The following is a 17,729-nucleotide window of genomic DNA, read 5'->3' on the forward strand; positions in this document are numbered from 1 at the left end:
GCTTTAAAATTTCCCTTACTTTTTAACTTATTTGTATAAGTATAAACTTCAGAGGTTTCAACTAACTTTCTTATGAACGCACTAAATTTTTGGTGAAAATAATTTGGACCAACTTGTCGCTTCTAGATGAAGTTTAGAAATGGACGAGTTTTAAGAATTTGGAGATAGATGTGGTCCATCTGACCATGAAATTTTACTGATACGAACGCGATCGTTGGCGGAAGTTCATCATTTTCCTTTTTTTTATCAACAGTTGTCCTTCTTCCTCCAACATGCTATTGAACCTGTTCCCGATTGCCTGTCTCGTTTTAAATTTTAGTTTTTTGTCCAAATCTCGTCGCGAACCCCAATACATTGGTGCCCCATATAAGTTATTTGATCATAGGTAGATTTTTTTTAGTATTTTAAAGTGCTCACGCCTACATGTAGGTTATTCGAATGAATCTGTTATACATTCGAGCTGCCCGATTATACATGGTTATTTTCGCTATAAAATTCATCGATTTTTAATTTCGGCGTTTTCTGGCAAACAGTAAACGCCTGATTTTTCAACTGTTACAGTTCAAAGGTGCTTGTTCAAAGGTGTTTTAAATCATCAAATTGGAGACTACTCTTTTGTATAGTTGTTTTGAAAATGTGTGATGGATTGGCCAAGTCCATGTCAAGGTTTGTTTAAATTGACCCATTTAGGTTTAAAGTTGATTTTCGGACAAATCTTTAGTCTTATCGTGAACAGGTTGTCGCTTTTAACATTCACAGTACTGGGATTAAAAGATTAAAATTGATCAGGTTTTGTGCTCTTGAAAATTTGCGGTTTGGCTTCTATTCATTTTCACCTTAAATTCGCCATCATTCGGTCGATTTTGATTAAATATTTGGAGAAAATCACAGATGAGGCATATTTATGATGAATGCATTCATTGTATTGTATTCGTTGATGGTCTCAGATAAAGAGCCAATTTTTTTTGGGGTACCTAGTATTTCGAAATGAAAATGGTGGAAAAACGCAAGAAAACCTCATCAAGTACTTAAAAATATCAATACAATTTTATATACTTGACAGAATGTTACACCTGTTTCAGTTTTTTAGACTATGACATACACAATAGTTTTTAACGATTGCTAAATCTATAATAGAAAATTATGGCTTCAGCATCGAGACAATTAAAATACTGCTAATTTATCTGGTCTAACGTTTGAGACCATCTTCAGGGACTCGATTCAACAGATTTCTCTTCTGGTGTTAAATCATGTCACTGAAGAAGGTAACAATCAAACCGAGACGTTGGACAAGACAATATAGCAGTATTTTAATTTTGTCGAAACTGGGAAGCCACAATATTGTATTATTGCGTACAAATGCAAATAATGATTTATTTTAATATTATGCTCTCAGATCATTAATACTCGAAACACCAAGTTCTTTCAGGACACAAAATTTCAACTTGAAAACATATGTCACGTTAATCTCAACCAATCTTGACAAGGTCCAGTTTTTAATGTAATTTTCTAACATGCATATATTCGAAAAGTCATAATTTGGTATAATTTGTGTACCATCCCTCAGAACAGATCATGTGACAGCTTTTTCGGCATGATTTTTAATAAGAAGGCTTCCAAAGCATTTGAACGATCCTTGGTAACATTGGCTCTTTTCTGGAATCATTGAGAGGCCCTTAGGGAACCTGTGACAAAGGATATTGTCGTTTCGACACCAAAGCATGACATACCACAGCTTTTGCTTCATGACCTTTCTTAAGATGACTTTCAATGTATTCGGACAAAATAATTGGCAACATTGGCCGTATCTGGCATTACAAGAGTTCCTCCAGGGATCCTTTGACAGAGGAGATTTTTGTTTCTTTACTAAAACAGGCTTGACAGCTTTTTCTTCATGATATTTTATGAAAAGGCTTTTAAACGATTTGAAGAGAATCATTATGGGCACGATGGCTGCTGCGTACTACCGAGATGCCCTCAGGAGACTGCTTCAAGGGGACAGTTGTATTTTTTAACTCAATAGGTCTTGAGACAACTTTGCTTGTTCTTCTGTGAAAAAAAATACATTCAAATTTTTTGTATAGGATCATTGGCGACGTTCGTCATTTTTGAGACTACCAGAATGCTCTCAGGGAATTGCTTCAAAGAGTTGATTTAACTTCTGTATGGAAAATCATGAAATTCAAGCTGTCACATGAAAACGGAACATGAGGTGTCAAATAGTCGGTGACAAAAGTCAGTAACCAAAAGCTGTTATTTCATACAAAATGCTCAAGTTTAGGGATCTGTATCACAGCTTCTGGTAGTCCCAATTGGCTGAAATGTGGATGACGAACTACAATTAAGCTGAAGTTTTGTGTATACTGAGCTTATTGAATTTCAATCATTTTCCAAAGAGTTTCAGAGGGTTGTTCAAAGAAAAAAGTAAGTAGGGTCGGTGTTCCCTTAGTGGACAGTCCCCTATAGTCGCACTAGTGGTTTTTTACGGCCGTTTTGCTATAAATCTATTCAAAACATTTTTTGACATGAATGTTAGGAGCTATTTATCTAAGTACCATTGATACACATATTGATTTTGTTCAAAAAATGATCGAAATAATTAGTTTTGCTTAAAATTTAAGCTCCCTTGCGCCTATAGTAAACCTATTGTTCCTATAGAAGCACTACTGAGAGAAACTATTTTTTATCATACAAAATAATTGATGAATTAAGAACTTTTTTTTACACCAAACGAATGCTTTTGATCCACACTTTGTAGGAAAAATATAAAAGTTTTGTTAAAATACGGTTTTGATAAGTATTTTGCCAACGCCGTGATGCTAGTGCTACTATAGGAACAGAAATTAGAAATAGTGCTACTATAGGCACATGTATTCCTATAGTGGCACACGTGATAATAAATACAAACATTTGAGTTTTCGTAGTTTTCATATTTTTCCCACAAAACCAAGATAAAAAAACTTTCAGATGATGTAAAAATAATGACGCTAACGTTATTTTTCGATTATATACGAATTTTTGTTCTTAGCTATGCGGCTATTGGTACATTGACCCTATCCGAGATATTTTTCGATTTAATTAAGAAACAATGAGCTGTAAGTTGTTTGCGTGTTCTGCAAGTTTATGTTACTTCCGAAAGTGAACAACTTTGCAGAAGAAACTAACCAAATCAAACTTACCTTTTTTAATTAAATCGAAGAATCTTTCGGTTAGGTAATCTTTCGGTTAGGTTTTCTATTTGACCAACCATCTGAAACTTAGTGAACTCAGTATATACAAAATTTCAGGTTATTTGTAGTTTGTCATCAAAATTTTAGCCAATTTGGACTACCAGCTTATATTCTTCTTCTTCTTTCTGGCGTTACGTCCCAACTGGGACAAAGCCTGCTTCTCAGATTAGTGTTCTTATGAGCACTTCCACAGTTATTAACTGAGAGCTTACTTTGCCGATTGACCATTTTTGCATGTGTATATCGTGTGGCAGGTACGAAGATACTCTATGCCCTGGGAATCGAGGAAATTTTCTTTACGAAATGATCCTCGACCAGCGGGATTCGAACCCACGACCCTCAGCTTGGTCATGCTGAATAGCTGCGCGTTTACCGCTACGGCTATCTGGACCATATCACCTGATATATAGATGCCCGAACTTGGGCATTTTGCATGAAAAAAACAGCATTTGGTTACTAACATTTGCTCCTGACTGTAAATGTCAATTTTGAGTGGACATTCTGGAAGGGTCCTTACAGCAACTGATACTGCGTGACCATTTTCCCTGAAAAAAAAAAAAAAACAAACAGAAACAGAAAGTGATACGTTCTGTCAAGTTTATAGTTTTTGTTACGGTTTCTTGCGTTTTCCCCATTATTTCCATTTCGTGATACCCTAGGTACCCCTTAAAATGTAGACTTTAATCCGAAACCATCACCAAATTCAAAATGTTTAATATATGATTCATATCTAGGTATAAATCATTTGTGATTTCTCCAAGAAATTTCAACAGAATCGATCGAATGCGAAATCACAGAATAATGAAACTTTGATATCGGCACCCAGTACTGTAAAAGTTACAGAAAATTTCCTACATTTAGGTGTTTAATGTAGTTTATTCTGTGATTCACAAAACTCAATCCTAAAACTTTCAAAGAGTAAACTCTTCGTTCTCCATGGCTTTAATAACTTTCCCAAAGCGCCTAGTAAGACCTGCCTGCGATTGGAAACCGCTGGCTAGAGCAAAACACATCTCTTGCATTTCCCCAGCATCCACCCATCGGGGGCCCACCATCGACCAGCTGTGCTTTTCGATGTGTACGTGCGTCCTAGCAGTCAATGTGGGGCTGTTGTTCGAAAGAGTGCGCATCCAGAACGCTAGATGGTGTTGGTGTGCCCCAACAACGTATACCGTATACTTAGTGAATTAAGAGTTCTGGAGCGCGCCCGAAAGTCTGCACAAGTCGGTCGCGTGTAAATCAGTTCGCTCGTGATCCTTGCCGCAGTTGGTCGTGTTTTTTATCCTGGCCTGAGAACTCGGTCGGTGGAAGGCCCAAACCCATTGGTTTACCACACCCCGGTACTTGGTGGTACTTAGTCCTTGAGATAGAGACACCTACAATAGATGGGGCTGGAAATAAAGTGTAGTGTCTTCTTCGTGCAGGTCCAGAGACGTGCAGCTTTTTGACTACATTTAGGAGGAAAAGTGTGATAAAAACGGTTCACGTTCTAGTTCGCTTGCTGCTGGAGATTCCAACTAGGACAAAGTTGCTGAACCCAGTGAAGAATCGCGTGTGTTGGTCTCATTATGGTGTGGTATTAAAAATTGTTTAAAACCGGAAAAAAGTGCTACCAGATAATAGCAACTACCAGTGTACACGTTGGCGTAATGCTAGTTGCATGATTCCAGGCGAATCTTTTTCTTCTTGCCAACAGTGAGTTTGGTGTGGTGCATGAGTGTCTAAGGTGAATAACATGGGGATTATTATATCAAAAGTATAAGAAGCAGTTTGTGAAGAAATTGGAAAATATAAAATTGAGCACGCCAGCGGTCAAACCATCGTCTGCAGTGGGAAATTGTGGTTCGATAGTTCAAAGTGACGTGACTACCGTTAATGCAGCCATAGCACCGTTTGATGGAAAGTGAATATGAGGAGAAGCATTTTTGGGAAGGAAATCCGCTTTCATGCAGCGTGTGAACGCTATAGGGAAAACTGAATAGCGAATTTTCTGACGCAGCGAAGTGGAGTGTGTAGTGAAAGTATATATACATTGTTTGAAGCTGGCGAGAGAACGCCATCGCCAATGTAGGCAGAAGCACAGATCTGTGGTAATTGTATCTGAATGGCTGGGTGAATGGTTTTGGTGATTAGTGCAATTAGTCGACGAGATTTTCCTGCGCTTAACGCAATTGGTGTAATTATTAACTTAAACTAATTGGTAATAGTAACTACTAGCTGCGTCACCTGTGACAGCAGATTTAATTGATGGTACCGGTTACAGGACTGCTCCGTGACTAGATAAGGTAAGCAAGTGTTGTGAAAATGTCATTAGCAACATTTACATTTAAATCCGATTTAAATCCGATGCGTTGAATTTATTAAAAGCAGGGATGAAAGAAGTGAAATTAAACCTAGAACCTACTCCATTTGTTGATTGAAGCACGTTGGATTTCCAACTAGGGTGGGATTTATCGAGGATTTTCAGAGGATTTTTCGGCAGTACGCTTTTTTGGCATTACGTCCTCACTGGGCTGTCCCAGCCTGCTTCTGAGCTTAGTGTCCAGTGAGCACTTCCACAGTTATTAACTGAGAGCTTTCTTTGTCTAAGTTGCCATTTTTGCATTCGTATATCGTGTGGCAGGTTCATACGATGATACTCTATGTCCAGGGAAGTCAAGGAAATTTCCATTACGAAAATACCCTGGACCAACCGGGAATCGAACCCAGACACCTTCAACATGCTTGTAGTCGCGCACTCTTACCACTAGGTTAAAGTTTTTTCGCCACAACCTTACTTTTGCATTAAACGCCGAGAAATAGTGTTTCTTTTTTGCACAGTTTTTGAATTTTTGAACTGACATCTTTTTTTGCACGGTACGCATCCTTCGTGCCAAAACAGAATCGGGTGTACTTGTTTATAATCATAGGCCTACTACACCAGTTAATACTTCTGAGAGACCCGCTGATTTTTTTTTTCAATAAAAACATGAAATATTAAAAAAAATATGTATGCTAATACTCCCGTCAGGAAAATCTTTCCAGAAATCCTCAAAAGCATCCACCTAGATCATCCATTACGAATTTCTCTAAAAAGATTTCCATAAGGAATTTCGACAGTAGCTTCTCCATGGATTTATCTAGAAATTTCTTTTGTATCGTCAGACAGTTAAAGACTGGAACGCGCAAAAGTTGATCGACCAAAAATCGTATCTTTCTAATCTAAGGACTGTTCATTTTATAAAGTGGACACTTTGTTTATGCTATATCTTTTTTATTTATTGATAAAATCGTCATCGGTTTTCTGTGTATCGTTGACCTATTGTTCTAAAATGCTATGAAAATATAAAATCTTTGAGAATGCTTTTGGTTGAAGAGCTAAATAGTTTTTCCAAAAACTCTTAAAAAAAGCTGTCCGTCAAAGTTTAACATTATTTTTCGCAAAACAAAAATCCTTAGTTTTATGAACAAATTGTATGTTTGTATCCTTTACTATTCTAGTAAAGGTAAAGCTTTAAAAATATCAATTATATTCCACCATTCTATGACATTAGGTAACTTTAGTGATTTACCCATTTATGGCCAAATTAACTGAAACACCATCCTTTCACTCCCAGCAAAAGAGAAAAGTAAAAAGCGTGTTCAAAACTATTTTTTATTACTAAAGAAACTATATTAGTATAAACGAAAGCTAAATCGTGAGATTAAACTACAGTCTTAAGTATAAATTTTACTGTTTATGGTAGTTTTACTAAAAAGTCTCATACTTTTAAAATCATGTACGCATATTTATCGATCTACAGCAAATTGTAAACAGTTTTCTCCGAAATTTTCAATTGGTAATCTCAGAATAACATATTATGAAAATAATATGTGGAAAATAAAATCGATTTTTTTACAGCAGTGTTGCCAATTTTGATGATTGTCAATGTACTTTGATAGGTCTTCTAAGAATAAAACAATTGTGTTTCTGTTGTGCTTTGAATGTGACGTGGGGACTTACTAAGTAACTCTATGAAGGCGTAAGTTATTTTTCATATTAATACTATATTAGGACTTCCGTCAGGACGTACTTTTACACAAAAAATTCTACTCATATCAATTCCCATCAAATTAAAAAAAAAATCTTTAAAAATATACGGGAAAATTGATTATATTATATCTGTAAAATTGTTGCTCCAAAAAAAACTTGATTTTTTCCATCAGGCTTCTGATTGATGATACTTTCGAAGAACAAGCCTTTTTTGAAAATAGAAAATATAAATTATCGAATTTTCCAGCCAATTTCTTACAATCATTGATTTTGATAACCTCAAAAAATCGACCGATCTAATTGTTGTTCCATATTCGTGTGAAATTTAATTATTTTGGAGAATTTTTACTATCACAACATTGTACAATACTAGTCAAACGATGTGCAAAAAACCGATTGAAATTTCATTGATTAATAAGAAAGATACAGCATGCACAAGGTGTCCACTTTATAAAATGAACAGTCCTTAATCTAAGCGCTTGCACAGCCAATATAGAAAAGCAGCCTGGAAATACTGGAAATTATTCCAGTATTTTCTAGTCAACATTATTAATTGCAGCATACCGTCAATATGTTACAAATATTAAAATGGCCAGGCCCACTGTGCAGACTTGGCTTTGAAGATAATCAAAAAATTACGGCGAACAGATTATTCACGTATGAAACACGTGATTGACGAAAAAATTTCAATTTTATGAGAGAAGAAACGGGGACTACTGTACCAACCGTTTCATTTAAGGGGAGGTGATGGGACATAGGTATTTCTCCTTCGTGTCCTGGCTGGAAAAGCCTAGGCTATAGCGCCACTGATCGCTCTCTGAAACGAAAAGAAATCGATCCCTCGACCTTTAAACAGCAATTATTTATCCCCTTAAACATTTCAACAATCAATTTTTATGCAAAAAAAATATATACGCTGCTAGTTAAATTAAATTCAATGGTAGTTTCGAACTATGTCGGAAGGATCTCACCCTTTATACTAATACATCCAAATTCCTTCTTGCCGATGAACACGTTGCGCTCGGCCGTTGTAATTTGCCTCGCCTACCTCTTGGTTTATTGAATATCATCCGCTTTTGTCACTTCACAAGGTTTTTTCTTCAAATCATTATCCGGGTGGTATAGCGCCATCAGCCGTTTCAATGTCTTTCCGGCCGAATAAAAAAAAATAATAATCGCGAGACCGAGTTAAAAGCGACAGAAAATTTTCGATTGACAAAAAATCGTAAACCTGATGTTGTTTTTTTGGTAGTTCAAATCATATATTTAAAGGAAATACATTCGATTTTTTGGTTTGCCAAATCCGAGTTGTCGTGCCTTCAGGTTAACCCCTTCCATAAAAATTTGCACAGTGGTCTCATCGACCTTATTCGCCGCCAAACGCCTGTTATTTTTACTGCTGCTCGTTTTGCATGGATTTATAACTTTTTTGAAATTTCATCAGACCAAGATCCTTCGAAAGAGCGGAATTCTGGGCTACTATGAGGGTTGTGGTCTATGGGTACCAAAACCACATTGTTCGCATTGTACCACTCGATTGCCTTTTTCTCATAGTGGCAGCTCGTCATATCTGGCCAGAGCAGCACAGGTCTAACATGTTGCTTCAGGGATGGTAGCAGCCGCTTTTCGAGGTATTCCTAGACATAGATCTCTTGATTGGTGGTTCCCGTAGTGATAAAAATGTCACTTTTTAGAACACACGTGCATATGGCATGCCGAACGAGTTAGATAGTTTTGAAAATTTCAGCCACCTTCTCTTATCCTGATGCGGTATAAAACTCTTGTCCCGGAATTTCTTATATTTAAGTGTTCACTGTTATTAGACAACACAATCATCCTAATTTGGTAAAACAAATTTATGATTTTATTAACATTTTGTTAACAACATATTACATTTCATTTGCCGTAGCAGTTCAGATTTTTTACAGGTGAGTTGATTTCACCTGCTAATAGAAGAAAAAACACGTTTTCAATTTATTTAACCTTACTTAACCTAAATATATAACGCATTAATCGTGGCAATAGAAGATTGTAACGATTTTTGCCCGAATTTATTAATAATTTTATTTGACATTTGTTCTAATGTTTCAACATTGGATATTCTATTTAACTCATTGGTACTATACCAGGGAGGAACCCTCAGAATCATTTTCAAAATTTTATTTTGAATTCTCTGCAGAACTTTCTTCCTAGTACCTATTACAACAGCTAGTCCATATTGGTATAGCATACAACATGGCTGACCTGACAATTTGTTTGAATATCAAAAGCTTGTCCTTAAGACAAAGTTTTGATTTTCTTTTTATAAGGGGATAGACACATTTTACATATTTGTTACATTTGGCTTGAATGCCCTTAATGTGATTTTTGAAAGTTAAATTCTTATCTAGTATGAGCCCTAGATACTTAACTTCATCTGACCAATTTATTGGAACTCCTCTCATCGTGACAACTTGAAGGTTTCAAATAAAAAGCTTTTGGTTTATGTGGGAATATTATTAGTTGAGTTTTGGAAGCATTAGGAGAAATCTTCCATTTTTGCAAGTATGAAGAAAAAATATCCAAACTTTTTTGCAATCGACTACATATGACACGCAGGCTTCGTCCTTTGGCGGAGAGGCTTGTGTCATCCGCAAACAAGGATTTTTGACATCCCTAACTCAGGTAAGTCAGATGTGAAAATATTGTATAATATTGGTCCCAAAATGCTGCCTTGGGGAACACCAGCTCTTACAGAAAGTCTTTCAGACCTGGAGTTCTGATAATTAACCTGAAGTGTACGATTTGACAGATAACTTTGAATTATTCTAACAATGTATGTTGGAAAAATAAAGTTATTTTAATTTTACAATCAAACCTTCATGCCAAACACTGTCGAATGCTTTTTCTATGTCTAGAAGAGCAAGACCAGTAGAATAGCCTTCAGATTTGTTGGAACGGATCAAATTTGTTACACGTAAAAGTTGATGAGTGGTCAAATGTCCATGGTGGAAAGCCAACTGATTGGACGATAGCTAGAAGCTTCTGCAGGATTTTTGTCTGGTTTTAAAATTGGAAGTCGACTGTAACTGCTATATATAGAGTAAGCTCAATTCAAAACCAAACTTAGAAATGTCATGGTGGTTCGAATGCTATTCAAATAAGAGACTTTCACTCCAAATATCATAAAAATCGATTGAGATTTGGAAAAGTTATGGCTATTTGTTGTTCTTCGACCTAATATTGTAATATTTGGTCAAACTTTCGATGCATGGAACCAAATGAAGCTAACATATTTTTCAATATTTTATGTAAGAGCGTTTCTAGGCCTATCATAAGGATGGTTTGACGTGTATTAGTTTTTGCATAAATGCTTGGAAACAATTTTTGGTCCATAGCGGGGCAAAAGTTCGAATCTGCGGAGCAAAAGCTCGACCCATGTATAAACTCATGGACAAATGTTCAGATTGCCTAAAATCCATATATTATCTTCAAATTTAGCGGAATTTGCCTGATCGTGCGAAAAGTGACATAAAAATTTTACATTTCCGCTTAGTTTTGTGAAAAACTGCTTTTTTTGGGTGTATTACAATTAACCCTGTTTTGGGCATTTTTTCGATGAAAATTTAGTGTGTATTTTTCGGCAAACATAAGTTTACGGCGTGTACAAAGTATGCCTGTCATAAAAGTATTGATATTTTGTGCTTTAGCCAACGAACTTTTGCCCCAAACTAGATTCGAACTCTTGCGCCACCGGTGGGGCAAAAGTTAGTTTAAGACAATCCATTTAGAAACTGTTATAAATAAAAATGTTTAAATATTTTGACACAAGTTTGTTCAGCAAAATTATAGCCAATATGTTGAAGGTTCGCTGTATGGTATTTGTTTTGTTGCATCTGCTATTGATTATACTTTGATTATACGGTTTATGGACAAAAGGTCGAAAGGACAAAAGGTCGAAAACGATTTGCATGGTGGGAAATTTTTCCTTCTTTGAAAAAAGATTTTCGACCTTTTGTCCCTTCATTTTTGTTCTTCGACCTTTTGTCCATTCGACCTTTTGTCTTTCGACCTTTTATCCTTTCGACCTTTTGTCATAGATTCGATTATACCACTAAGGTCGAACTTTTGCCCTACCTTACTCTATGTTATTATCAGTTAGAAAATTAAACAGCTCGTCCTTTTCACCATTTACAGAACGAGTTTTCTAATGCAAAATTAAACTATACTTGGATCCATGAGTGACACGTTATCCAATAACAATTCTATTAGTATAATTTACTCCACCTTGGACTGCTTCAGTCATAGCGGTGGTTTTGAACGTTGCATCAATCATTTGATTGAATTGTTCAATTAGAAAATCAAAATCAGAGAGAGACATGTTACTAGAAGTAGGTGCATTTTCTGATGTTTTTCCGATGATGAAAACACAGAAAAAAAATTACCTGCAGTGGCATAAGCCGTGGTGTTTCCATTTGCTTTGAAACAATTCTCGTATGAGCCTTATATTCGTTTACGAGAAGGTCAACCCCAATAGTTAGATTGGGATTGCCCCGCAATTTACGTATTAACACTTTTTGGTATCTTCCTTCACATGACAGACGACTTTAGCGGGAGCAGAACCTCCAATACGATAACCTGAAAATTATAATTTTCGTGTAATTATAATATGGCTCTCATACAAGTATCGATATTTTGTGATTCAGCCAGCGCACTTTTGCCCCACACTCGATTTGAACTCTTGCCCCATCGGTTGGAGGAATAGGCTAAAACGTTGCGGCTTATAGAGAAATTTTAAGAGTGTCGAAAATTTTCAATTATATTGTTACGTAATAAATGGACGCTGCCTTAGAGTACACTATCAGAAACAATTGTGTGATGAGTAGATTTAGATTGAAATTCGGTGTAATTTTTTTTTTTGAATCAGTATTTAATGTTACATGTTAGTATTTCGTAAGATTCATTTCATAACTAATGTAACGATTTCTCAGATTTGAAGTCCAAATAGGTGTCGAACCAAATTTAGTTTAGAGGTTGTCCATTAACCACGAGTTGAATGAGAGTTGGTAGTCGATTAACGATATTTAAAACGAATGGTTTGTTTTTGGTGCGCAGTAAATTTATTTGTTTCGGTGGGTTTTTTATTAGTGATCAGTGTCTTAGTTTACCAAATAGCTTGGTCTGGCAGTGTGTGAATTTTAGTAGTTCGGTGGCAATAGGGTCCTAAAGCTCTGTCCCAATTTTAGGGTCAAACGTTTAAGTTTTTTTTGTTTTCATTGTGTGGGGCTAAATCTTCACTTTTTATGTATCGTTTTAGCATCTCGGCACATTGAATGGTCGATAGCCGTGTGGTGTACGCACGGGCCTATCAGTCGTAAGGTTTTTGGTTCAATTCCAGGTTGTTGCTTATTTTTTGATTTCAAATTCTGGTTTCGCGTAAGACAATTCTACGAATTTTAACATGTTTTTTGTGGCAAATTTTCATAAGGGATATTTAAGTATTTCTATAGTCTACTTGCCTGAGGAAGGGAAAGATAATAAATAGAGCAATGAAATCTTGCGATGAAGCATTGAGTAAGATGGCGCAATGAAGCATTGAATGGTGACCGTACACTCAGGCAAATGGATTATCGAAATACATAAGAATCCCTTATGAAAATTCGCCACAAAGAATCGGGTTGAAATTCATAAATTTGCCTTATGAAACCAAAATTTCAAAACCAAAAATGTTCTCGCTGCAACCTGGAATTGAACCAAGAGCCTTGCGATCGATAAGCCCGTACGTATACCACGGGACGGTACATAAAGCGCTCGTATTGCAATAATCGTTCCGCCTTTCATAAGGCAAAATTTATGAATTTCGATAGTCCAGTTTGCTGCGTGTATATCACCCATTAATGCACATTTCATTGCTACAATACAACAATGCTACATTGCATTCATAAAATGGAATTAAAGCATTACTGCACGCATATTGCAGAATAAAAGCAATGATGCATTGCACTCGTTGAATTTAAGTTGAAATACGGTAATACCCTAATGCTTGTGATTACTTGGGTCTTGACAAACATTAGAAAAGGGCACATCGAAATTGGTAAACAATGGCTTTGCACGACGCTGTTGAGCCCAGTTCAACTCAATCACCCTTACCAATACCACTATCAGGAAGAGCTAAAACTAATCTTCCTGGTAGTGGTGTCAGTTTGCGTTGGCTAAATATTTCTTGAGCCCTGTTCACATGTTTGTACAGAATTGATTTATTTGATATAAATTATAAGTATAGTTGGTGTTTGTCTAATTCAAAATGATGTTCGATCGGAGTTATTTCAATCATATCCACATGTGGTTATGTTTCAAAAAATTTGAAAGGGAAATAAATTGAACTTATATCGACTGATAAACTACTAGTTGTTTGTTAATTGTGGTATGCGTATCATGATGCGATTCGTCTTAAAATGGAAACCGAGTTGAGTTTTATTTGTTTTTAAAAGATGTTGGATTATGTTTGTATTATTTAATTTGACAACTACCGAAAAACCAAACATTACATATACTTTGCAATTGGATTAAATGGACAAATTGATGTTAAGTTTTTGCGAAAAAGTTACTTGTCTTCTCGGTGAGAATCGAACTCACGACTCCCTGATCTTTGGTTAGGGAGCGTTACCCCTACGGCCTGCAGAAGTTAACATGAATTCGATTTCAGCACAACAATCACGTGGTCCTTTTGGTTAGCCGTAAACCACGAATCATTATTTATTTAAAAACAAATTATTTAATTTATTTAACGTGCTGAAAAAAGTAAATGTGGTACATTCAAAAGCAGGGTCGTCGTGGTAGTAGAGTATCTGTACAAGCGAATATATTTTATCCCGTATATACGTATATATTGCGGTTATTAAGATTTTTTGGTTTACAGAAGCTTTTCATTTAGCCGTAACACGGAGTTTTCTTTCTTCATTTAGAAACAACAGTAATAGAGCAAATTGGTCTCACGTGGTTGTGAAGCAAAACAGTCTTGAATAATGAAATACTTTTTAAGCGGATATGCAAATAAAAAACACAAATCGTGAAGCATATATTCCAATGAAAAAGTAAAATAAAATAAAAATGGAGCGTATTTCTTTAGAATGATAATTAGAGCGAGTAAGTCTCTACATAAAACAAATCGAAGTGAATAGGTCTCCCATGAGCAAAAAAAAAAAGATATCGTAGAGCGAGCAGGTCTCCTCTCAAAAAAACGAGACAAGTTGGTCTCCTGTGGAAATGAAATTGTAGTACGACCTTTTGTCATAGATTCATAATATGTAGCGAGTAGGTCTTCCATTAAAATTGAAATTAAAGAACAATTTTCTGGCTTTGTGCTTCATGGAGTCTTCCGGAACCTGCAAAGCTCCATTCAAGAGAGCAAACCAAAATCAGCTCTAAAGTTATGTAACAGACAGTAGAATATGTGAATAATTTGGAGAAGAAATTAAAAACATTTGAAGTTTCTTGATTTTTTGCTTCATGGAATTTTATGTAGCCTGATAAGCTCCATCCTAGAGAAAAAAAACAAGCCAAAGTCAGCTATTGTTGTATCACAGTTAGTAATTTGAATATTCAGTAAAAGACACCGACACGTTAATGCTTCCAGTGGACGATTTGCCCTTTGAAGGAAGCACCACACTAGACAACGGACTAGCATGCAACGCCCAGTGGCACAGTCGAAAAACTTTCCTGACGAAATTTTTTCCGGACTGAAGCGGGAATCGAACCCACACCCCTTCACTCGATGCGGCTAAATGCTTGGTAACACTAACCGCACGGCCACGAAGCCCCCAGTAGCAGAATACATTTGAATATTAGTGAATTTAAGTGGATCGGCAGCAATTATGGTTTGTGTACTATAGATATCTCCCCGAAATTTCACCATAAATTATCAGATCTAGAGGTTGCTTATGGGTTCCATGAGAGACAATTATAGCACAGACAAACAGACGTAACACTTAGATCAAATCCCGATCAACATCATACCACAGACAAACAGACGTCACACTCTCATCATTGTCCATCGACCACCTTTTTAACGGTCGATTCAAAAATATGGTAGGTGGCCAATCCGCCACCCGCAGCGCTCGCATCGTTTTTGTTCGCGTTTGACGTTTGCACACTACCGCCATCTGTTGGCCCGTCGGCCAAATACAATAATTTTAGCATTGGGCGCACATGTCCTCGTAACTATGATTTTGATCGAGATTTGTTCTAAGTGTTACGTCTGTTTGTCTGTGATCATAGTCACGAGGACATATACGCCCAATGCTGAAATCGGTGTATTTGGCCGACAGGCCAACAGATGGTGGTAGTGTGTAAACGTCAAACACGAACAAAAACGACGCGAGCGCTGCAGGTAGCGGATTGGCCACCTACAATATTTTTGAATCGACCGTTAAAAAGGTGGTCGATGAACAATGATGAGAGTGTGACGTCTGTTTGTCTGTGATTATAGGTTATGCAGAAATATGCCTATAAACAGGCTATATGTCTATAAACTGGCTAAAAACATGTCAGGAAACCTTGTTAGATGTTGAAAACTGCGCACAAATCTACCAAAGATCATATGCTGATCAATAATTTTACAAACAAATCTTAATGATAGATTTGTGGGAGATGGTTTGGTGGAAGCAGAATTCTAAATGCTTTGAATCCTTCTCATAACCACTAGAGTCTTGAGGATTTCTTAGAGGTCCTCGCCAGAAAGCTGGCAAAATATTCTATGGATTAAGTTGAAGACATATAAGCGTTTTCGTTTGAACACTTCCAGTAAGGATCTTCCCTTTTAGTTAGCAAAAACACACCACTTAGCGTCAGAACAGTTGCACGTTCCTGACGTGCAATTTTTAGGTGGCTCGATTATATTAAAAGTATTTTCAGGTATTTGCACATTCACAAAAAAAGCATTTTACATTTTCAAAAATATTATTAATATCATTTTAAAAATATTATTAATATCAATGATAAGTTCCAGAATATGGAACTCGGTGTAAATGCTCTCTTGAAAACAAGCTTCCCGACTAGAAGTACATAACTAAAATATAATAAAATTTTATCAAAATATGATATGCATATTTTATTATGATATAATTTTGTTAGACACCGTTATCCGCAGGAATTTTTGAAACAAAAATATATCATATTGTGTAATATTTATTTGAAATATATTTCCTTTTGTTTATTTTTAACAATTTTATAATAAAATTAAATACACATCTGTGCATTTTAATCAACTTGAATTTTTGAATCAAGCGAAATATATATTTTTGACAATAATGAAAAAAAAAAACATTTTTTTTTGGGTTTGTAGAACCAGCCAAGCGGTAACAAAATGGTATGATCTTAATTTAATTATTCACTAATTGCACGTGATTAAAAAGTGACTTGTTGCGACTTTGAATTTCATATAATGTATTGCACCGTATATGAAGTTTTACTAGAATTTTTATATATGTAATTGATAAAAAAAACTGGTTATTACCATATATGTTTCTGTCTATTGCACGGAATATCATTTTTTGTTAGAATTTTCCTTTTTATGATCAAAAAGCTCGTAACTTAATGAGTTACCCCGTATATTATACAGTATTATTATTTTGATACTTTGTATCAAAAATTATAACTGGACTTGTTATGTTATTGATAGATTAAAATACATTTTGTTATATTGATGTTACAATTCATAGAACTTTTTGTTATACATTTAGTGATTTTAACAAGATTCTGCATCAACATTGAAACAACTTATGTTCGATAAAATCTTCGTATCATAAAAACATAAGCTGATATAATTTTGTTATGTACCCATAGTCGGGTTGGTAAGAGATTCCTTTTTACTATTCGATCAAGAAAAATAACACTTATTCTTAATGGCTTCTCGGACTCCCTAGAGATCCTTGAAACACCGGTTGGGACGCCCTGATACAAAATGTATGGACATTAACATATTTTGAAAGAAGAACTTGATGAGCAAAATGTGTATATTTGTACTGCAACACTTGCGCAAATCAATCAATTTTAATAACGTATTTGCGAATTGTATTCCACGCTCGGTCCTGCCTTTGGTTTCCTGAGATTGAACCGTTTAGGCCGTAAATTGTCATGTTAAGCGCAGTTAACATATTTTCCGTGCTCTGTTTGCCCATATATTCAACCGTACAATGACCCCCATTTGCCGTGCTATTCGCTGGTTGGGTTGGATGGACCACTCTCGTCTCGAAAACCCGAACAAATGGCCTTTTGTGGAGAACCCTCCAGGGAAAACTCCTTGAGCAAACATTATTATTTCTTCTATGCGCTACACTTTTCACCAGCAGGCGCTTGCACAGTCGGAGTCGAGTCGTACGCACGCACGAAATAACATAATTTGCATTCGTGCTGGAGGGAATAAGCTCGCAGGAAAGCGTAGGAAATATGTTTTGGTGACGATGGTTGGAGTGCTTTCTGATTGTTCACGACCGTTAAAATAAGATTGC

At 35.9% G+C, this 17,729-nt stretch overlaps 1 protein-coding gene across 1 annotated transcript in view; it reads left to right on the forward strand.

Annotated features, from left to right (window-relative positions):
* Window positions 1-4,483: 4,483 nt before the first annotated feature.
* The window catches only part of LOC5564067 (acetylcholine receptor subunit alpha-like), a 698,646-nt gene continuing 685,400 nt past the window's right edge, over window positions 4,484-17,729 (forward strand). Inside the window, exon 1 of the mRNA XM_021848318.1 lies at window positions 4,484-5,515. The gene's annotated coding sequence lies outside the window, so the exon portion shown is untranslated. The remainder of the gene's footprint in view (window positions 5,516-17,729) is intronic.

This window comes from Aedes aegypti, chromosome 1 (genome assembly GCF_002204515.2).
Source record: "Aedes aegypti strain LVP_AGWG chromosome 1, AaegL5.0 Primary Assembly, whole genome shotgun sequence".
Lineage (NCBI taxonomy): Eukaryota > Metazoa > Arthropoda > Insecta > Diptera > Culicidae > Aedes > Aedes aegypti.